Here is a 21,826-nt window from a genome sequence, read left to right as displayed (position 1 = left end):
ACATATCATTTTAGTAAATAAACTTATATATTTGAATTAAACTTAAATTTTCATTATTTTTCAGGTCATCTTTAGTGATGAGTGCCGGTTAGAAGCCGTGACAGAGAGCCGTCGATTCGTCAGGAGAACACCAATGGAACGTTACAATGAGGCCTGTGTGGTAAAAGTTATCAAACACCCCCTGCAACAATGATATGGCCATGTATTATTAACAATTTACCTGGGCCGTTGTTTTTCGTGGAAGGAACAATGAACCAAAATTCCTATAAGCAGGTCCTCGAACGAATTTTATTGCCCTTCTACCATACACTCGACCCAACAGAAGGTCCATACACCTTCATGCAGGATGGGGCACCTTGCCACCGGGCTAAATCAATAATAATTTTTTTTCTAACAAAAATCTGCCTTTGCTCCCCTGGCCTGGAAATTCTCCGGACCTTAATCCTATAGAAAACGTATGGAGCATGTTAAAAAATAAGGTATACTCATTTCCAAATCTGACAGTAGACTGTCTAAAAAAAAATATTCAAAAAATTTGGTCAGAAGACGAAGAAATAAAAAACATGATAAAACAGTGCATTTTAAGTATTCCAAAAAGAATTGAGGCAGTTATTTCTGCCAAAGGTGGAAATACTAAATACTAACTATATTTATATGAAAGTGTATGCATAATTTAAGCGTAATAAAGTGTTCATGTGTAAATAAAATTCAAGGTTGTTTTATTCAAGGTTTTCTCTGAGTTATTCCTGTTTGAATTGAGAAATTGCGCGAAATTCTGCGTGGCCCTAATTCATTGAGTAGATACTGTATTACTCTTCATATAAGTTTAGAAGTTCAGTTAACATGGTTTGAATACACAATCGTTTCGTGATTTCGTATACCGTAGAACGGGGCTACATGAACTTTGATGTGTTACTTGAACCTAGTACAAAAAATTTAATCTGTATTTGGTCTACAATAATGAACGTGTCGACATGATTGTCACGATACTTCGATCGATACTTCGATCGATACCACGATCTCAATAAAAAAAATTACTGGGCTCAAGTAACACATCAAAGTTCAAGTAGCCCCGTTCTACGGTACTGAGAGTCTAGAGTCTATAATATAAAGGTATGGGACTTGATGGTGGTAATGTGTAGTAAAGTTATTTGTAATCTACGAATCAGAGATGCGGGCTAGATTCACCCAACTTATTTCTACGAACTTTCAAGAGATGTCAATCGAACTTATTTCATAATCATCTAACGTCTGCAAACTTTCTCTTCTTTTTAATGTTTTGTGAAGTCTGTGTTTCTATACTATAGTTTCCCATAGTTATCTGTATAGATCCTCAAGGGTCGTTTTCAACTTGCAGGGGTCCATGTCACGTTGGAAAGAAAATGGGGATGAACGAGAAGTAAATGGGGGTCGATGTGAGAAGATCCCATTTAGAGAGAATATTAGATTTTTAATTCATGTTTTACTTAGTAAATACCGCTATTTCTTAAAATCTACTGTGACACTTGTTTCGATGCATTCCGCATACAGTGTTTGAAAATGATGCGGGATGCATCGAAACACGTGTCACAGTAGATTTTAAGAAATAGTGGTATTTACTAAGTAAAACATTAATAAAAAATAGATAGATTTTACCACAAAGTGACTGCCGAATCAATTAATGAAGAAAATTAGAAAATTAGCTATGATATATTCACTATTCAAAACTATCTCTGAACTACTTCAAAACGGAGTTAATAGTAACAATTATATTTCTGCTCTAAGACATCAAATAACCAAACTTATATCGGCTTAATTTATATTAATTATAAAAACTAAAATGATAAATTAATCGGAATTAATTTTAAAACACTGTGATATTGAAGAAACGAAATAATCTTTTTTTAAAGCTCGACAAAGATAAAAAAAAAATGGAAGCCTTGGTTTTATGTCTTGTGACGTGTCGTAGGTTGATTTATTCACCATTCTACCCATGACTGACAACCACACTACTCATTTTTTTGGAACTGCTAGATATATGATCAATTTTATGACACAATACATATAAGTTTACAACTGTCATCTTTGTTTGATTGAGAAAACTTTTATACAGTAGAGATCTTTTTCTTTGGATCTGTGAACAAGTATTTAGATACACTCAAAATGTGAATGAGTATAGTATGTAATATTTGCTTGTTATAATGTAAAGATAATATCTTACGTATAACTTATATAATTTAACCTGACTTAACCTATCCTAACCTAACCTACCTTATATTCTAACGTTGACCTAGCCTTATATGAACAATATCCTTAGAATTTCGTAAGACACACTACTAAATTTACATCATATCCGGATATGATCCTAATAACGTACAGCTTTTGTTTAATTTGTGGTCCGATTAACAGTGATAATAATAATAATAATAATAAATTTGGATAACTTATATAGCGCCATTTTCGTAAAAAAAATACCTCAAGGGCGCTATCCTATCACCGTAATAACGTATAATAAATAATAATGCAAGAGATATATTTTATGTTTCACTATGTCTATATTAAAATTTTCCAGGGTGGTATTCCGAAACAAATTAAAGTTTACAACATTTTGAGTGTGTTCAAATACTTTTTCAGAAAATCTAGATTATCTCCAATTACAGGAGTTATTTTCATGTTATTTTTTGACATCTCATCAAAAATGAAGAAGAATATAGACGTCTCTAGTGAAGTTCTAGTGATTCAAGAATAATGTTTCAAAATTGGTTCATATATGTATAGAACTTCCAAGAATTTGAGTAGTGTGGTTGTGAATAACGGGTAGAATTGGTGAATGTTACACGTGTGTAAAGTGATCACTTAAACCAGCCTGTGATGGTCATCAGCCCCGTAAATACCCAGACTTCAATATTCTTCTTCATCTTTGATGAGATAACAAAATAAAGTCACTTATATACCCTGGACTCGTACCTGAAGCGCATTCGTGTCATTAGCGATCAAAGTAACACTGCTTCCATACGATGCAGTGCCCAATGCATCATTGGGTACAAATAACGGTTAGGAGACGTAACATGAAAAACCTCAACTATGACCTCAAAGAAATCTTCTGAATTGGCAATAACTCCATATATGTATCAGAATGGACGAATCCTTTGTAGTAAAAAATATAACATCAAGATGTTATTGGAATATGTCAAATATATTCAGTATACACATTTCAAATCCAATCAAATTAATCCAACTGAGTTTGCTTCAAACTACCCGATCGATAAAAAGGTGAATGGGAATATGTAGGTAGGCTGGTAATATAAAATTATCTACCCCTATTACAAGAGAGTAGCGCTGTCAACGTACAACTACAGGGATGATCTGATGGACCCTTTGTTGAGCCACCCTCACTTCACTAATCATTGCATTATCAAAGCTTACCTTAACTACCCCCGCTTTCGAAACTTTAGTGGGGTGTATTTATCAAAAAATATTTTACCTTCATTATCGTCGGACAATATCTTCCAGCTATATTTAAATGTTCGAATGCTTCTCTACTATATTTATTTGTATTAAATACAGGTTCTTAACTTCGAATTGGAGTTTTACAAAGCAAATTAGACGTGATATTGTATTTTATAAAAAAGATTTCAAATTTATGTATATACTCGAACATATATATATATATATATATATATATATATATATATATATATATATATATATATATATATATATATATATATATATATATATATATGTATAAATATATATATATATATATATATATATATATATATATATATATATATATATATATATATGTATATATATATATAATTATAAATAATTATATATATATATTTTATATACATTCAAAGAAGTATTGAAAATCTTTTCTGATAACTTAAAAGTACACATCGCACGCACATACAATGACAGCGCGCCGCACAAGCTTGCTAACTTGCCCACTTGACGACTAACGCGCTTGCTAATCTTAAGAATAAAATATTGGACAGGTTTTTACACTGATGGTTAATATGGTAATAATATGAATATATATGTATATATTTTTTAAACTCTATCCTTATTTATTAAATCAGTCCTGGGTAATATTGAATAAATATTTTAGTGAAATATCACTTAAATTTATGACCCCCCCTGGGAATCTAACCCGGGACCTTTAGAATAGTAGCCGAGCATGCTGACCACTACACTACGGAGGCGGACAGAAAGTCCAGATACCAAGAAATAAATAAACATTTTAGGCTGCAAGCATAAAATACAAGAATTTAAATCATGGGCAACCGGGTGGTAATCTTATGAATATTATAAAAGTTTGAGAGTCTTTGGAATGACCAGGTTATAACGGAAGACAAGCAAGAAAATGGCGGTAAAATGAAACTACAAAATAACAAAAGGTAAAAAAAAACACGTGTCAGTATAATAAACAACTGCCCGTCAATTCATAAAAGAGTTATAGATTTTTTAAAGGAATATAACATATTTTTTATCAATTGAAAAATAAAATACCTAAAATATGTTAAGTCAATATATTATGCTTCCAAGTTTAAAATCTGTTAGGATTTTTTTCATGCCAATATTAATTAATAATAATAAAACCCTTATCCGCACCCCAATGGTGCATAGGGCACTGCGTCATATAAACGCAGTGTTATCTTGATCGTTTACACATGAAGGTGATTAGCCCTCCGCTTCAGGTACCAGTCCAGGGTAATATTGAATAAATAAGACAGAGAAAAAATCACTTATATTTATTTTACCCCCCTTGGGAATCGAACCCGGGACCTCCAGAGCGGTAGCCGAACGAACTGACCATTACACTACGGAGGCGGACAAATATGACATGGCAATATTAAGCTAGTAAAATATCAAATAGTCAATGATCGCGTTTTAGTAAAAAATGCATATTGTTACTTTCTCCTGTATGACTACGTTATGAAAGTAAAATTATTTTAAAATTGCATTCAGTTATTGAAATATATTCACATCATTAGGATTTTTTCATATTTTAAAAGACAGATTTAGTATTGAAAATTTTTCATAGACTTTTTTTTTAAATCGCAAACCATTTTTCTCCGTGAAATAAAAGAGTTCAATAAACTTTGTTTATGATTTTGACGAACAAGTGTCTAAGTCCAACTAAGTTTTACTTTTGCAAAGTTCAGTTCATAAACAAGATCAGTTACAGCATTAATCCACGGTCTTGAAGTTTACAGCGAAACCGGTAGCTATATATCAAAACTTTGGTGATTTATTTTCAAACAATTCAAATATTCCAGGCATACCGTCGGAGCACTGCCTCCTAGATATTAAATAAATATGTTTACTGCGGTAATGTAAATATGTACAGCCACAATAACGTAATTTGTTTGCTAACATTTTGACTGATTGAATGAATAACATGATCTGCCAATTTTTCATCTCCTAAAACCAAAACTTTAATGTCTTTTAAATATGTACATTAATAATAATAATAAAACCCTTATCCGCACCCCAATGGTACATAGGGCACTGCGTCATATAAACGCAGTGTTATCTTGATCGTTTATACATGAAGGAAAGGTGATCAGGCCTCCGCTTCAGGTACCAGTCTAGGGTAATATTGAATAAATATGACAGTGAAAAAATCACTTATTATTATTTATTTTACCCCCCTTGGGAATCGAACCCGGGACCTCCAGAACGGTAGCCGAGCGTGCTGACCATTACACTACGGAGGCGGACATGTACATTTACATATCAAGATATAATTTTAAAAGTTATATGTGTAAATCAAATAAAATAAATTTTGACTTTATGATATTGTAGTTCTCTAAATGACCTAATCAACATTCTATCGCAGAGGTTCTCAAACTTTTTTGATGTTTTACAGGCCCGCACGTGCAATGGTCAGCACGCTCGGCTAGGGTACTGAAGGTCCCGAGTTCGATTCCCAGGGGAAGGTGAAATAAATATGAGTGATGTTTTCACTCTTATCAATACTACCCTGGACTGGTACCTGAAGAGGAGGGCTGATCACCTTTCCTTCATGTGTTAACGATCAAGATAACACAGAGTTTATATGATGCAGTGCCCTATGCACCATCGGGTGCGGATGTGGGTTGGAAGATTTGAAAAAAATTCAAAATCTTACTTACAGGCGAAAATATAAATTGAAGTGATGTAAAACAAGTGTTTTATTTTAATATTTAAATCATCTTCTTAATCCATACAGTTTCTGCCAAATCAATAAATGATAAATATTAGAATTATTAAATCTTAATCATTCTGTATTTATGAAATATGCTGAATTGCTTAAAATGAAATAATTACAGTAAATATCTTTTTTTTTATTTTTTTATTATTAGATTAAAACCAATATTTTTAGCTTTTCCACTTTTTTATTTGACCAGCGACCGGGTTTCGTCGTTACCGACATCATCAGACTGGTCTTCATCATCCAGTCTGATGATGTCGGTAACGACGAAACCCGGTCGCTGGTCAAATAAAAAAGTGGAAAAGCTAAAAATATTGGTTTTAATCTAATAATAAATTAAAAATGCAATTCCATCACGAAGTGTCAGTGGATAATATAAATCTAGTAAATATCGTTGTTTTAATAGATTATGTAGCTTAATCCGTTTACTGATATCAATTGTTTTGGCGTAGTTGTATTAGAGCCCTTTTATTAAATTGATATAGTAAGCACTGCACTGGTTTGTCATTAGTCTTGCATATTAGGTAAATTCCTATTCTTAATTAATTCCTACTCAGTCTAACTCTATTATATATATCACATATACTTTATTGGGGTTGAAATCGTCTCTAGCCGCAACAATGAGAAACTCGAGAAATATTGTTAGGTCTAGGCGTTAAAACAGTTCCGCACGCTGAATAGTTAAGCTAGTTCAAATCTGACCCCTATGATATTATAACAAGAGAAAACGACTTTGCACAAAACAATGAATATGCAATTCAACAAAAAAAAACACTCAAATTAAGAAACCTGTTAAAAATTTGAATCGTTGAACCTAGTTTTCAAAAAAGTAAGCACACACAATTTTTTTATTGTAGTACACCGATTCAACGATAGGGCTTGTATCGATATAATATTTTTTTGTTTGTTTTTAAAAAGACTACTAAAAAACATAACCACTACGCCGCTTCCCCGCAGGGGTAGGTAGCGAGAATAGAACTCCACTCTACTCTATCTTTGCAAACATTCTTCGCTTCTTCCACGTTCATGCATCTCCTCATATATACCCGCCGATTCTTTCGACTCCTATTTTAATTTAATTTTATTGTTTGTTACTTTAATTTAATTTTAATTTTTGTTTTTTGAGTCTTTATTCGTTTACGAGAGATTTAAAAAAATTTAAAAGGTGCTTTTAGTAATTTGACACTGGTTTTTTTAACCTATGGATAAAAAAACTACTAATATTTATACACGTGTGTAAAGTGATCACTTTACCAGCCTATGACAGGCCTTAAGCCATGTAAATGCCCAGACTGCCATATTCTACTTCATCTATTTTAAGATGTCAAAAATATAAAACAATTCAATGATTTTAAGTGTGCTTTGAAGTTACTTACTATATAATCTAAGAAAGAAAAAGAAATTCAATAAATATTGTAAATTTTAAAACAAGTGTTAGTCAATTTCCAAGCACAAGAGCTTAGTCTCTTTTTTGGAGAGAACTGCGTTTTTAATTTTAAGATTGTTAGAAGAAATGTTCAGAAAATTAATTAAAATTTTTAAAAAAATTGCAACCATATTAAATTTTATTTTTTAAAAAAAATATAATAGTTTTATGATTACACTTGTTAGTTTACATAGTATATGAATTTACTTTTATAATAGGTGTATAATTATATCGAAAAAAATATATAGTGATTTTAAAACAAAGTTACATTTTAATTATAAAATGGAAAATCACAACGTTGCGCGTTGGTGCTTCAAATATAAATTATTTCAAAAAATACGTCATGAACGAAAAATTATGTGTATTTTTTAGTGCTTAAAATGTTTGAGATAAAATGTTTTTCGATATCTATGGGGCAAAAAAAAACTACAAAAAATGTTTATTTGAGTGACAACCCGAAAATATAACAAAATATAATTTTTTCCACCAGAGATTAATTCGCCACGCGCACACTTTTTTCCGATAATCTGTCAAAACCGTCCGTCAGAAACTGCACAATAATATACAATAATGTAATGCTTTAATAATCGGTATTACACACATTATAAAGAATGCGGGGTAGGTTGACAATGGGGGAATTTTGCGACAAAACCGTGCTGTTTTGATGGGCAAACAAAAAATCCCGAAAATATGGAAAAACCCGCCAATTATCGTATTACTTTCGAATCGATAAAGGATTACAGTTTATTGTTCGATATTTTATCGGCGCACGTAAATGAGATTATGCTGACATCGTCAAAGTATTAAGTCTATACGAATATGTGACATTTTTATATTTAAAAAAAGTGATTAGTGATTAGCCAGTATTCAACATATTCGAATAAAATCTTTTATGAACATAATGTAATGATAATAAGGATATATATATTTTTTTAATTACTTAAGTTTATTAATTCATTTATATGTATTGTTCTTTAAAATTCTCATAAATTTATTACCGATAGGAAAAAAATATGACAATTACTGAAATGACAAAAACGTAGGATTATTTTTATTATTATTTGGAATAAAAAAAATACATGCTAAATACCTATTTGCCGTGAAATCTTTATGACACGTGTTTTGATGCATTCCGAATCATTATTCTTAAATAATGGAAATTCATGAATAAGACTAAAAAATATTTTTGACGACCGACAATGGTCTTCTTTGGAATCTAATTTTTAATCTTTAGACTTCCATATAAAAAAAAAATTAATTTAAAAAAGAACTATACATGTTTCATATCAATATAATACACCTATAATAATAATTATATTCTTAAATACTCTCGTTAAGTTACTGTTTGTTGTATATATGGGTACTTGTATAAGCAGCTAGCTACGTATATAGATATTATACTACTACGTTTATGATGCTGTATACATGTTTACATGTCCGTTTGTATATATCTGCGGTCTGGGTTGTGCATAGCTTCAATCGGAGTTTACAATACAACTCGGGACAACGCAGAGATCCAATTCAATTTGGCAAAGTGTCGAGTCGCCGTACAATGCAATAGTCCACAGAGACGAGTAAAAACGAACATGAGATCGGACTCGCTGCCCGAGGGGACTTGGATTTGTACAGGTCTACAAAATACGTAATAGAATACATACTACAAGAAACGGATAGATTTACTTTAAAGACTGCCGATGACCCAACGTAGATTTATAAACGTAAAATATAAAATAACAAAGAAAATAAATTGTGTAAAACAAGCTTCTAGAATCACGAATTACGTAATGCCTGATTTTAAGGTGACAATCAAATTATATTTTTTAAATTGAAAATGGATGTACTACTACTACTATTATCATCACGCCTTTTCTCCGCAGATATAGGCTGAGAGGATGGGACGCCACGCTATTCTGTCCTGACATACACTCTTGGCTTCCTTCACATCACAATCGCCATATAAACTTTCTTAGTCATTCTCTATTTATCCATTCGCTCTTCTATTACATATAATTATCTTTCTTGTCAAATCACATCTTTCATAAAGGAACTCAACGTCCTATATATATATTTACGAAAAAGTGGTACTATATATATATTTATATTTATAAATATATATATATATATATATATATATATATATATATATATATATATATATATATATATATATATATATATATATATATATATATATATATATATATATATATATATATATATATATATATATATATATATATATATATATATATATATATATATATATATATATATATATATATATATATATATATATATATATATATATATATATATATATATATATATATATATATATATACATAGAAAAATATGTTTTGAATAAATGAATTTTGTCTTCCTCTGCTTCTATTTCCAACTTCATCCACTTTATACTTTTTTCACTCTCTTTCATCCATTATATATTTCAGGAATTCTCTCTTATCCCTCTTATGTATATTTAGAACAAAATAACACCCGCCTTTAAAACGCAAAACCATTCATGAATATATGTTTATTTTGGCTATTATTTATCAATCTTTCATTTTAAATTTCCGTGATAATCTATATATAACTGTGATTATACTTTGTCAATTATTTTTACGTATTTATATGTATTACTCTTGATTTCTCTATATTACGCAATAAATTATTTAATAAATAAATTTACTCACCATCCGTGCGCACGTTTTCCTTGCTGACTCACCCGGCAAATTGCGACAATCACATCACTGGCTGCTCTATAAAATTATTCCCAAATAACACATCGCAAATTTGGTAAAATAATTATTGGAAATATATTGAATCACTCACTGACACGTATTCTCCGAAAAGCGGAGGTAATCACATGCACCAAATGTATAAATGGATTTCACTAAAACAGCACTGAAATAATTACCCCGAAATATACAAGAATAACGATTGGTAATTTATATAAAATGGTTTCAAACGCAACAGATTTAAACTAACGCGGACACTAAAACATGGAAAATGACCATAGATGATTATTTTATAAATGAGAAAAGGAACAGTTACAGGCTCAGTATTGTTACAAATAAATTCTTAATATTTAATCAAATGATTTACTGTGATGCATTACTATAGTGAGACCTCGATATAACGGACTAATTGCGGAGCAGGTGACCGTTAAAGGCGCAAGTCCGTTATATCAAAATAAGTTTTAAGTAGGTTTTTATTTGCTAACCTATCAGTGAAAGCTAAACTGGCAGTACATAACGGAGTCCTGGTTCCGACCCATATGTATGGAAGTGAAACATGGAGTTGGCAAAAGAAGGATGAAAGTAGACTGAATGCAGTCTAAATGCAATCTCTCAGAAAAATGTGCGACAAAACGATGTTTGATAGATGTTCGAATAGTGAAATAAGGAAGGAATGCAAAGCTGAGACAAGCATTATCGATAAAATTGAGAAAGGTGTGTTGAGATGGTTTGGACATGTAGAACGAATGAGTGAGGAAAGAACGGTAAAACAAATTTATGAGGCGAATGTAATTGAAAAAAGGAGCAGAGGAAGACCTAGAAAAAAGTATGCACGATTAAGTATGCCAAATACTTGAAAGTGGTCAGGTTAGGAGTCGAAACAATCGGCGGGTATGTATGAGGAGATGCATGAACGTGGAAGAGGCGGAGAATGTTTGCAAAGACAGAGTGGTGTGGCGTTTTATTCTCTCTGCCTACCCCTGCGGGGAAGCGGTGTGATGGTTAGTTAGTTATGTTTTATGTAAGTAATTTAAAAAAATTGAGATATGGACACTGTATTTAGATATACATAAAAAATACAAAACACAAATAAATTATACCTACTGTATTCGGACAATCGTCGTGAAGTGACGTTGCTGTTTGATATCGACGCGCTTGCTTTCGGTAATCTAGATCTGACAAGGGAATCAAGTTTTGTTTGCACTTATGAAGTTTGCTGTTTTATTTTTAATCAACTCAACTCTCATAATCAACTCTCTAAAATAACGAAATTGCGTATAAAGTTGAAATTATCCGACAAATAGTCATTATTTTTTTTATCTTTGAAGTAGAATATGGATGTCTGGGCATTTACAGGGTTTACAACCTTCATGGGCTGGTTGAATGATCACTTTACATAGGTGTAACATTCACCAATTCTACCCATAATTGACTACCACACTATTATTTTTTGGAACTTCTAGATATATTGGTTAAACTCGATACACAGTTCTTGAAGTCGGTAGACTTCACGAGAGACATCTTTGGTGGGATGAGGCAAGCTTTTTATTAAGCAGAAACTCTTTCACTTGTATGTGAGGTCCGAATCCTGGATTATATTCACATACCTGAGAAACGATAGATAATACTATTTTGATAATTTATTTAAGCTTACAATTTGACCAATATTTTTTTCCAATTACATAACGTCCAAGTGATTCTGAAATCTAGCTACGGCTTATGCAACACCACTTATCGTGACCCTACTTAGGCTTCAACTTTTTAAGTTTTATAGTCTATGCCACTGTGAGTGGATTTACTATTTATGTTAAAAATTACTTTAATTTCATGTAATTCATGAATGAAAGTTTAAAAAAAACTCGCATTAATTTGACCAATTTATTTATTTACAACATTATGTTGACAAATAGTCAATAATTCGACCGGATTTTTCTCCATTATATCCGAACTTCGTTAAATAAAGGTCCGTTGTATTGAGATTTTACTGTATTTATAATTTGGTATTTTATTGTTACCATTCACCATTCTGACAGATAATTCAACCCTGCTATAGTGATGCATACAGTGCAACGGAAATTAGGGGAATCGTTCCTTAGTTAGTTCGTGTGTTGTGTGTTGTGTGTGACTATGAACCAATCAACTTTTTTGATTTCCGCGCGTTGCTCTAACAACTCCCGCTAATAAGTTTATACACCCATCGCAGTTGGGAACACGTTAACTGTTCAATTATTTATTAATTGTTGTGAGAAAAATCTTCATAATAAAGCTCGTAATAAATGGATTGGGTATCGTTATCATGTTTTCGCAAAGAATTTATGCTATTAATATCATCACATAATATTTTTTATGATTTATTTATCAGACAGTGGATTCACCGTACAGATACTGATATTAATATATATATGTATTTGGTATATATATATATATATATATATATATATATATATATATATATATATATATATATATATATATATATATATACATATATATAATATATATATATATATATATATATATATATATATATATATACATATAAATATATATATATATATATATAAATATATATATATATATATATATATATATATATATATATATATATATATATATATATATATATATATATATATATATATATATATATATATATATATATATATATATATATATATATATATATATATATATATATATATATATATATATATATATATATAAATATATATATATATATAATATATATATATATATATATATATATATATATATATATATATATATATATATATATATATATATATATATATATATATATATATATATATATATATATATATATATATATATATATATATATATATATATATATATATATATATATATATATATATATATATATATATATTTATATTATGTCTCGAGTTGAGACACTAATAATATACATTATTTTTTTTTTACTTAACTTTTGTTATTTTACTAATATCTCCCCAAAACCATATGTTTTTTTATTCATATATTGTACCATTTCCAAAATATTGTTTATACGATTAATTTTAACACAACGACTCGACTTTATGGTATTGAACAAAATGTTTTTTATTGTATGTTTGTGGAACAAAGTGAATCGATAAAAATTTACAACTATTTTTTTATTGTGAAAGTTTTAGACCAAATTATAACGTTTTAGTGAAATATGTTGCAATCGTGACAAGTATGGAATCCAACATGCAGATCAACTCTGGTGAGTGATTAATCGTTATTTATTCGACATTACGGTTATTTTGCTTAATAATTTGTAAAAACGTAATAAATTATCGTTGAAGTAAAATCTGAAGTAAAAAATTATCTCAAGAATTACATGAAGTTTATGATTTGACGAGATCTTTATGAAGGAGTTAACCCAATCACATTTAGGAAAAGGCTATAAAACTTACGAAGCTGAAGACTATGTATGACATAATTAATTGTTTTGCATAAGCCGTAGATAGAAAACTGAGTCACTTGAACGTTAGGAAATTAAAAAAAAAATTAATAAAATCATAAATTTATGTTACTTTATTGATAACTTAGTTTAAAAAAATGTATGATCATATCTTCAACGAGGTTGCTAGAATTCTTCATACTAGAAGTTCATGACATTGTAGTACTTTGAACATAAGACTATAAAAGTTATAAAGTTAGAGCCTACGTGGGAACATCACTTTATATAATTATATCTCCTGGTTAGGTTTCAGAGTCAAAAGTAAAATTGCCGTTGTGAAATGCTTGTTCATTAGTTGAACTGTATCCCCTGGTAGTATAGTGACCTTCGGGTCATAACCGTTATTTAGACTTTCTTCAAATCATTTATTTAATTAAAATATGTATATATGTATATACTCGTAAATATATATAGCAGGACGGCCCAAAACTAATAACTTTCTCCCTCAGTGTGATACAAACCTTCCTTTTGAAGTAATAATTACCCCTGAATAATAATTTAAAGAGTACTTGTAAAAAAATATCCATTAAAAGTATAAATAGATTTGTACGCCTTATTACATCACCATTTTGAGCAAATCATATCCGTGTGTTTGACGTTTGCTACAATATGGCCGCCCATTTAGTGCGTCCGCCCGCCGCCAGGGTCGCGTGCATCGCACGTGTCTCCTCATTACTGATATTATTATGTTTGCATTGGTTCATTTCCCAGCTACCCCATCGCCACGGGACAATATTCACGGCCCTTGATCGGGAAAACCAGGGGTCTCTTAAAACCCCCAATTGTAATAAAATCCCCTTATTATCTCACTGCAACACCAAAGGCGCAACATTTAATATGGACTTTTTTGTTCGGGGGCTATATTAATACGTCAGGGGAGTCTACTGAGGGTTTGTGAATATCGTGAATCCAGTGTTATAGGTAGTCATGGGGGATGATTATCCAATTATGTATTTACGCTACTCGAGAGACTAAGGGTGCGGAAAACCAAACATGTTTAAAGATAGTTCTCCAAATATCGTTATGCGAATTCTGGTGTATAATCCCAATGATTTCATATCGTGTATATATTTACAGTATGTAGAGCTGATATCGCCCACTCCTTTCAACAGCGTCATTTCTAAAAATAAAAAAATCAGTTTATCGTTTTTAAAGTTTATGAATATAATAAAATGTATTAAAAATAAAAATCAAGCCACTTATTGACCTTTTCACTGTAGAACAGATATTTTTAGTAAAAACCTAAAAGTATTTTCTCCATTTGAAAAATATTTAGTTTAATCAAAAAAATAATTAAGCAATACATTTTCTTCAAAATGCAAAAACAACACATTCTGCCCTGTAGCGGGTAAATACTTAATTAAAAATATACCGGTTTTGCTGGGATATACTTCGTACATTTCCTGGGCATTCCGAAAACATGATAAATGACACACACCTAAAAATAGACGATTTTTGATATATAACGTTGTTGAAAGGAGTGAGCAAAATGTCTGGGTAACTGACCATGAGTATATATGCACACTCTTTATTTTACCTTTATTATTTTAAATTATGTTTATTTTTACATTTTACTTAATAAAATATCCTTGATTTTGAAAGGATCCCAGACCGCTACCGGTTTTAAAAGGTCTCCGACTTTTAAAAAGTATCTAAAACGGTTTTAATCCTGCGTTTCTTGATAATTTTCGCAATCCTTTCGTGATTCTGTGTGTGTTGTATATACGGCAAAAAACATTTCTTTCATATGTTTACGTAGTCTCTGAAATGGTTGCTAAATTAAAGGTATGTTGGATTTAACACTTCTGGCATAATGACCAAAAAAATAGATATCAGAAGATGAATCAGGCTGGCGCTGTGGCGTTGTTGGGTAGACACTCGACTGCGAAACTGGCGTCGCGGGTTCGATTCCCGCCAATTGCAAAATGAATTCAAGAAAGATTTGTCTTAAATTGCTCTGGGTGTTAATGATGTATTTTTCACATTTACCTTCCCTATCCTTAGTATCCTACCTGCAGACAAGCATCTAAAATAGACGATCTGAGGGTTATTCCTTTTATAAAAATATATGAATAAATTTTAAAAAATTAAAAAATAACAGTGAAAATCTAAAAAATTGATTACCTAGAACGGGGCTACTTGAACTTTGATGTGTTACTTGAGCCCAGTACATTTTTTTTTACATGTGTATTTGATCTACAATAATGAACGTATCGATATGATTCGTTGTTTCCATGACGGGTGACACTTATTGTCACGATACGTTCATTATTGTAGACCAAATACAGATTTAAATATCATTTTTGTACTGGGCTCAAGTAACAAATTTAAAGTTTCAAAGTTCAAGTAGCCCCGTTCTACGTATAAAGTAAAATATAAAATACAGGACATTGAATGTTGGCTATCAACAAAATGACAGTAATTTGATGTGATGTAAATTGATTCGGTACTCTGAAAAAATTATGAATTCAAATAAATTTGAATATTAGGCATCTATTAAAAGTTTTCCAACTCCGAACTTTTTTCCAAGATTTTAGTATGAAGTATTGCTAATACACGAGTAGGCAATATTCTGTATATTTTAAACTCACTTTTTTCATTTCCAATAATAATACGATTGACTGGCTAACTCAATTCGGAGTTTAAGTCGACAAAAATGTAAAGTTTGTTAAGTAAATATAAAAAGGTCCACTAATGGTTATATGTGGTTTTTTCTCTAAGAAAACTTGAACGTTAAAAAATTAGAAAAGTCCTGAAATAACATTATATTAAACGTTTTTCTTTGAGTACTTAACCTGTCCAAGAGTGAGTGTAAAAAAAAAAGTTTTGATTTTTTATAATTTATATCATAGTCGATGCTATAAGCAACATATTTTTTTAATAAAAAAACACTGACACCGGTAAACATAATTTATCGAAACATTGGCAATTTTGACATAAATCATGTTTTTTAACACATTTTTATATAAATCACGTCATAAATCATGTTTTGTATTGGACTTATTTATATATACGACCATACTCCTGGAAAAGTCTAAGGACAATATCGTAGTCGTACAGGAGAAAGTGACCAACTACCAAAATGTAAAATGTTCAGGAGGGCCATTTAAATCACTTTTGTTTGTCAAGAAAATAAACATCAATGCAGTTAGTCATTTTTAATAAATCAATAAATTATACTTCTAAGATTAAAATTCTTTGGGATTTTTTCAGGGCATTATAAAGCTAGTAAGATAGCAAATAGCCAATGATCACGTTTTTGTTAAACAATGCACTTGGTCACTTTCTCCTGTATGACTACGATATAAGTAATCATGTACTAGTTCAAAATGTATACCTGAATACTGTACGTTTTCCATCTTTCTACAATCGTATTAAAGGCGGATACGATAAATTCACTTTTAATTTGAATATATTGTTATTTATGTATTTTTTAGGGAAATTCAAGATCAAAGATAGTTTCCGAAATTACTGCCTGTTTTTAATTTTACTACCCAAATTGCCTAGTTATGGCATTTTTAAACAAATGTCATAACTAGGCGAAACAATTGTCACAATATTGATTTTTATGTATTTTTTTAACAATAAAATACAACTTAGTAGACTCAAAAATATGTGTTTGATTTAACTTTCAATACATAAATTAAAATGAAGTTCTACTTATTCAACGCCAAATTAATAAATAATACACATGCTTTAGTAGTCAACATCAAAAAAATATTCTTTTAATATAATTTATATGTGAAGCATTTACTTTGTAATTTTCCATTTTATAAATAAAATGTAAAGTTGTTTTAAAATCACTATAAATATGTTATTATACCTTAATTATAATGTCTATCGGTTTCGAAGCTAACCGCTTCTTTATCAAGACTAATTAATACTTATATAAGTATTGATCAGTCTTGATAAAGAAGCGGGCAGCTTCGAAACCAATAGACATTATAATTAAGGTATAATTAAGTTATAATAAAATATTTGTAGTGATTTTAAAACAAAGTTACATTTTGATTATATATTGATCTTTTAAATTCTATGTACAGTGATTTAGTCTGGTATCTTCACACGAAGTTTTGTATATATCCAGTTCAACAATAATCCTATACGACTAATGATATAGTGTATCGTGAGGCGGGTGAGTTTGTTAACCAACCCCTAAGATTATTGTATCAATTCGCACGGAGCGTGGAACGAAATTCTGGAGAGATGTTTAATTAGAGAAGATCTTGGCGTATTAAACACTGAATATCAGTGCGAACTTTTACGACTTGTTAAACAGAATCTCTGTCAAACGGCTGCTTCGTATTATTATTCAAACTTAACTCTTTGGACACCGAATAATTCCCACCGGAAAAATATACACACATATATACATAAAACATGTATATGTATACATATTTTCATATATCGTTGTCATACAGGAGAAAGTGACCAAGTGCATTTTTTACTAAAACGTGATTATTAACTATTTGATATCTTACTAGCTTAATATTGCCCTGAAAAAAATCCAAAAGGATTTTAATCTTAGAAGTATAATTTATTGATTTATTAAAAATGACTAACTGCATTGATGTTTATTTTCTTGACAAGCAAAAGTGACTTAAATGGCCCTCCTGAACATTTTACGTTTTGTCAGCTGGTCACTTTCTCCTGTACGACTACGATATATACATTCATTTATAAATTCATAAATGTGGAGGCCCTCACCAAAAAGTTACATTTTCAATATTGCACAAAAACAACCTTTAAATGCAAATCGATATCTTAATTAAAGTTGCGACAAAACGTAACAATTTTACAAGCTAGAATTGCTGGTTACTTAAAATCATTTATAATAGAAATGTAACGTTTTGGTGAAGACCTCCACAAATGTAATTAACATATTATTTTTAGCAGAGACCCTCTTGTCGGTGGAGCTCTTTTTACATACATACTTTATAAAATAAAACTTATATGTTTTTAAACACTGTTGTATTTTTCTCCGGTTTTGACAAGAACCTTGTCAACATCAGGGTTAAAAATGTTCTCCCAGTTGTATTTTAAAAAGTTTATAAAATGCGCTACAAAGCATCTGCGAAAAGCATTCAAGAAATCTTTTTACATATGTTTTTTTTATTAAAAATAAATAATTTAACTTTGAAAAAAATATATGAAAAAAAAACATTTTACATTGTTTACAATATTAACTCTCGATCGTTCCCATTCCATTTGATTGCCTTCTTACCTCAGCCGGCAACAATTTAAAAATACTCAGAACTATGTATTGAAGAATTCCATATTTATTGTTCACTCTTGAGACTATCGAACCTTTGTTGTTGGTGAAGCGTGTATGATAGTCGTGCAGTAAGGAATTTTTATACTTTTAACTAATTTGTTTGCTCAACTATGATATGAATCCACAATATTCCACATACTGGAAGAGACCTGATATGGTTTCATGCCATTTATTTCATTTTTGTAGTAGCTACTCTCAATTTATTATTGAGTTATTTATTATTCATCATACACATAATCTTCACATTTACAAATTCAATAATTCAATAATTTTTCCTTACTGAATTTTCCATGAGTTATGCAATCATTGATGATATGGCCGGTGATTTCAATATTTGTTGTGGAAAAAAAGCTTTTTTAAACAAAATTTGTTTTGCATTCCTAACCATCATATAACACAGCTTTCTCAATTTCATCGATAAGACTTTTTATCTAACAATTGCATAATTTTCGATTTTCATCGTTTTAACATTTATAGAGTTATATATTTATTATTTTATGGGATCCCTTTCTAAATACTCTTAATTACACAAATTTGACATGTTTTCATTATACGCTCGGTTTTAAGGGGTTAAAATAATACGATTCTCCACGAAACAAGAAACTTATTTAAATATGCATACATGAATACCAAAACTTTATTATTGTAAGCTAACTATGAGAAACTAGCAGATAACAGTCGTCGTATTTTAAAATTATTTACTTTTACTTTTACTTTTACTTACTTTTTCCTTAAAATCCTTACCTTTCAATAACATTTTTCTTTTCAAAACTAAATATGTATTTATTTTGAAGAAAAAAGATTTGTTCATTACAAAAGCAGTGTTTTAAGAATATATCTAATTACTTCAAATGTAACCTGGGCTTAAAGAAAATTAAGTCGCTATTTAACGAATACTGGGTCTTAAAGTAAATTATGAAATAACTTAACGAATTTGTACATTTTGGATGTAGCTAAATTCACGTATGAATAAGAGTGCTGTGCAAAAACGTTCGCTTTTCAAATCATACGTTTCAATGGTCGTTACACGTTGTTGCCAGGTGCGAATAAATAAATGCAATTCAGTGCTGCCAGTATAACGTATTATAAAACGCGGACAAGTGTTGCCAACTTTAGAGTCTCTCCCGACGTGACAACCGGAATAATCCGCGCGACGAATTCAACATCATTACATTCCAAATGTTTACGTTTATTAAAAAGGGACAGCTGCTAGTAGGAGGCGAAACGTCAAAATAAGTACCTACCTACTTCTAGCACTGTCGTTAAATAAAACTTTTGAAATTCGAATCCATGGAAAATCGTAATTAAATGTTGTTTATGGCGGGAACGATCGACGAGTGGATACATTTGACAGATGATACCCTTTCATCGAATTATACGCTTTGATACCTCCTTTGACCGGGAAATTTTAATGTCAATTTAAAAGCCCGATTGAAAATATTTATTTTTGTTTTTCAAGTATTTACTGACACCAAATACCTTTGGGATAATATGCGATAACGATATTTAATCCTTAGTTTTGCAAGATACATACTTCCTTCTTTTCTATTATAGAAAATCAAATATATATTTATATTAGAGTTCTCATAGCTAAAAATTTTAATTAATTTTTATTCTTTCTCCGCGTAAATAAGTTCCATATCTTTAGCTTAGAAAATAATTTGTCTCTACTCATTATTCATATTCTTAAACGAAATTAAGGTTTTAAAAACTCGCTATTTTAAAAGTAAAATTTTATCATTTTGAAGATAATAAAACTAAGTTAAAGTAAAAGAGGATATTTTTTACGTATCTTTTAGCAAAGTACAAACAAATTATTTTGAAAAAAAAAATATCCTTATAATGACAGTTTTATTTCACTCAAGAAATATTTTTATTACAAGTTTTTAATTGAATACCCAAGGCTTTGAATACCATTTGAATAAAATTTCTCGTTCAAAATGATGAACTTTGATTTATCAATAAGAAGATTTCGATAAAACATGTTTTTTACGACGTTTTCAGTGTATCTGAAACTCAAAAGGTTGCAAAAAATAAGCTTAAATAATTATAAAAATATGGTATTTTCCAGCCTTTTTTTTAAGTTTGTGAATATAATCCAAGATTCGGACCTCAAATACAAATAAAAAAGTTTCTGCTTAATAAAAAGCTTGCCTCGTCCCATCATAGATGTCTCTTGTGAAGCCTATCGAGTTCAAGAACTATGTATCGAGATAATTTAATATATCTAGAAGTTCCAAGAAATTTAAATTTCAATAGTGTGGTTGTCAATCATGGGTAAAATTGGAGAATGTACACGTGTGTAAACTGATCACTTAAACTAGCCTTTGATGATCGTAAGCCTCATAAATACCCAGTCTTCCATTTTCTTCTTCATCTTTGTTGAGATGACAAAAAATAATCTCAAAAACATGGTTTGTTTGTGTACTGGAGAATGTCCAATCTATGTTTTATAACGTAGTCAAAATCACAACGCAATGTTTTCTTTTAATCACATGTATTCACAACTTTGCGTAGGTTGTGTGTTTATTTTCACATTTCAAATAAGCTTAATCACCCTCGTAAAACCAGCGGAGGGGATGTTTATTTTTATGGTAATTAGAGACCCTACAAAAACATTTCATTGAGCTGAGTTCCCAATGAAAGGAATCGAATCAACAACCCCTGTATTCATTCGAACCTAGAGATAGTAGCATGTCGAGTGGAGGATGACTTG

This window comes from Brachycentrus maculatus, unplaced genomic scaffold (genome assembly GCF_059751285.1).
Source record: "Brachycentrus maculatus isolate JH-2025_06_01 unplaced genomic scaffold, ASM5975128v1 h1tg001092l, whole genome shotgun sequence".
NCBI classification, from domain to species: Eukaryota; Metazoa; Arthropoda; class Insecta; order Trichoptera; family Brachycentridae; genus Brachycentrus; species Brachycentrus maculatus.
Note: the sequence above shows the minus strand (reverse complement) of the source record.